Source organism: Zonotrichia leucophrys, chromosome 6, assembly GCF_028769735.1.
Source record: "Zonotrichia leucophrys gambelii isolate GWCS_2022_RI chromosome 6, RI_Zleu_2.0, whole genome shotgun sequence".
Classification (NCBI taxonomy): domain Eukaryota; kingdom Metazoa; phylum Chordata; class Aves; order Passeriformes; family Passerellidae; genus Zonotrichia; species Zonotrichia leucophrys.
In genome coordinates this window covers 33651284-33654493 of record NC_088176.1, presented here as the reverse complement: position 1 = coordinate 33654493, position 3210 = coordinate 33651284, and positions in this window count along the sequence as shown.

The window sequence follows — 3210 nt, the reverse complement described above, 5'->3', positions numbered from 1 at the left end:
GAGGAGAATGGAGTTTATTTCACCAGAGACGGTGGCTGGGTGTCAGAGGGAGTGGAGGAGCTGCAAGGGGCAACTGGCACAGGAACCTTTCCCAGCCCTGGAGCAGCCCTGGCTAGGAAGGGGAGGGGAAATGAGTCCTTAACCACTGGAAACGTTGCTGCTCTGCAGAATTAGGGGGCTCTTGCTCTGTTGCCAGGGAAGTGGCCGGGGTAGCAGCAGAGATAATTCAACTGCAGGAGAAGAACCTCAGAGTGAGGTGGAGGAAAGGTGCACTGGCAGGAGCCCGTTGGCGTGGGCACGGCAGAGAGCGAAATGCGCGGCTCTGCAGCGCCTCCTCCCTCCCTGCGAACAGCTGGGGCTCCATCTTGGGAGGAGGAGCCGACACCTGCCCGGGCTGGGCCGTGCTTTGGGCAGGGTGAGCTCACTGCAGCCCCGGGAGCTGGGCCGTGCTTTGGGCAATCTGAGCTCACTGCAGCCCCGGGAGCTGGGCCGTGCTTTGGGCAGAGTGCGCTCACTGCAGCCCCGGGAGCTGGGCCGTGCTTTGGGCAGGGTGAGCTCACTGCAGCCCCGGGAGCTGGGCCGTGCTTTGGGCAAGCTGAGCTCACTGCAGCCCCGGGAGCTGGGCCGTGCTTTGGGCAATCTGAGCTCACTGCAGCCCCGGGAGCTGGGCCGTGCTTTGGGCAATCTGAGCTCACTGCAGCCCCGGGAGCTGGGCTGTGCTTTGGGCAGGGTGAGCTCACTGCAGCCCCGGGAGCTGGGCCGTGCTTTGGGCAGGGTGAGCTCACTGCAGCCCCGGGAGCTGGGCCGTGCTTTGGGCAATCTGAGCTCACTGCAGCCCCGGGAGCTGGGCCGTGCTTTGGGCAATCTGAGCTCACTGCAGCCCCGGGAGCTGGGCCGTGCTTTGGGCACAGTGAGCTCACTGCAGCCCCGGGAGCTGGGCCGTGCTTTGGGCACAGTGAGCTCACTGCAGCCCCGGGAGCTGGGCCGTGCTTTGGGGGGCAGTGAGCTCACTGCAGCCCCGGGAGCTGGGCCGTGCTTTGGGCAGGGTGAGCTCACTGCAGCCCCGGGGGCTGGGCCGTGCTTTGGGCAATCTGAGCTCACTGCAGCCCCGGGAGCTGGGCTGTGCTTTGGGCAGGGTGAGCTCACTGCAGCCCCGGGAGCTGGGCCGTGCTTTGGGCAGGGTGAGCTCACTGCAGCCCCGGGAGCTGGGCCGTGCTTTGGGGGGCAGTGAGCTCACTGCAGCCCCGGGAGCTGGGCCGTGCTTTGGGCAGAGTGAGCTCACTGCAGCCCCGGGAGCTGGGCCGTGCTTTGGGCAATCTGAGCTCACTGCAGCCCCGGGAGCTGGGCCGTGCTTTGGGCAGGGTGAGCTCACTGCAGCCCCGGGAGCTGGGCCGTGCTTTGGGCAGAGTGAGCTCACTGCAGCCCCGGGAGCTGGGCTGTGCTTTGGGGGGCAGTGCGCTCACTGCAGCCCCGGGAGCTGGGCCGTGCTTTGGGCAATCTGAGCTCACTGCAGCCCCGGGAGCTGGGCCGTGCTTTGGGCAATCTGAGCTCACTGCAGCCCGGGAGCTGGGCCGTGCTTTGGGGGGCAGTGAGCTCACTGCAGCCCCGGGAGCTGGGCCGTGCTTTGGGCACAGTGAGCTCACTGCAGCCCCGGGAGCTGGGCCGTGCTTTGGGCAGGGTGAGCTCACTGCAGCCCCGGGAGCTGGGCCGTGCTTTGGGGGGCAGTGCGCTCACTGCAGCCCCGGGAGCTGGGCCGTGCTTTGGGCAATCTGAGCTCACTGCAGCCCCGGGAGCTGGGCCGTGCTTTGGGGGGCAGTGCGCTCACTGCAGCCCCGGGAGCTGGGCTGTGCTTTGGGCAGGGTGAGCTCACTGCAGCCCCGGGAGCTGGGCCGTGCTTTGGGCAGGGTGAGCTCACTGCAGCCCCGGGAGCTGGGCTGTGCTTTGGGCAGGGTGAGCTCACTGCAGCTCCGGGAGCTGGGCTGTGCTTTGGGCAGGGTGAGCTCACTGCAGCCCCGTGAGCTGGGCTGTGCTTTGGGCAGGTTGAGCTCACTGCAGCCCCGGGAGCTGGGCCGTGCTTTGGGCAATCTGAGCTCACTGCAGCCCCGGGAGCTGGGCCGTGCTTTGTGGCAGAGTGTGCTCACTGCAGCCCCGGGAGCTGGGCCGTGCTTTGGGGGGCAGTGAGCTCACTGCAGCCCCGGGAGCTGGGCCGTGCTTTGGGCAATCTGAGCTCACTGCAGCCCCGGGAGCTGGGCCGTGCTTTGGGCAGAGTGAGCTCACTGCAGCCCCGGGAGCTGGGCCGTGCTTTGGGGGGCAGTGTGCGCTCACTGCAGCCCCACGAACGGCAGAGGAGCCGTTCCAGAGCCGTTCCCAGAGCCGTGCCCGCTCCCAGCGGCCGGGCATGGCACTCCCGGCTCCAGACGGGCACACACGGGCACTGCCCCGGCCCGAGCCTGCACAGGGGCACGAGGAGCAGGGATTGACTCTGGCTGGTTAACGCTCCCAGAGCAGCACGGCAGAGGTGGCTTCATTTCCCAAAAGGAATAAAATGCTCCTCTGATCCTGTCTGACAGCTCCAGGTTCTTTTGGCTACCCCACAGCTCTACCCGTGCTCTTCTCTGTGTGAGAAGGATTTAGGATCAAGAGCAGGGTTTTACAGAAAGACAGAAATGCAGCATCAGTCACAGCAGTGCCCAGAAACCTCAAAAGCAGGCCAGGTATGCAGTCTGGTGCCAAGGAAACCATATGGAACATCCAGCACTCATTTTGGTCAAGGCAGAAGTCTTACCTGCAGTCAGTAACAGCAACCTGAACATTTTCCTGTGCAAACAGGACACCACAGAGGGGAGGAAAAGATGGCAGTTAGGTAATTAATTCATTCATTGCACATTATGGAAATGCACTACATTCTTGTTTTAAAAGATTGCCTATTTTAAATTATTTCTGTTTAGTTGCACCCCTTTTCACAAGTTATTTATTAAAGCAGTACAGATTGGTTTATCCTACCCTCTCTATCCTGCATCAAACCCGGCTCCCTCCATGCCTGCCCCACAAGAGCCCCCCTGGAAACACCCTCAGGAAGCACCTGAGCAGCACCTGATTGTGTCTCTGGCAGCACTCCCCACCACAGGCAAAGGCTTTCTAAGCAACTTGAACTTAATAAAGTAAAATACTCGGAATTACAAATTTAAATTAAGTGACATTATTCTCAGA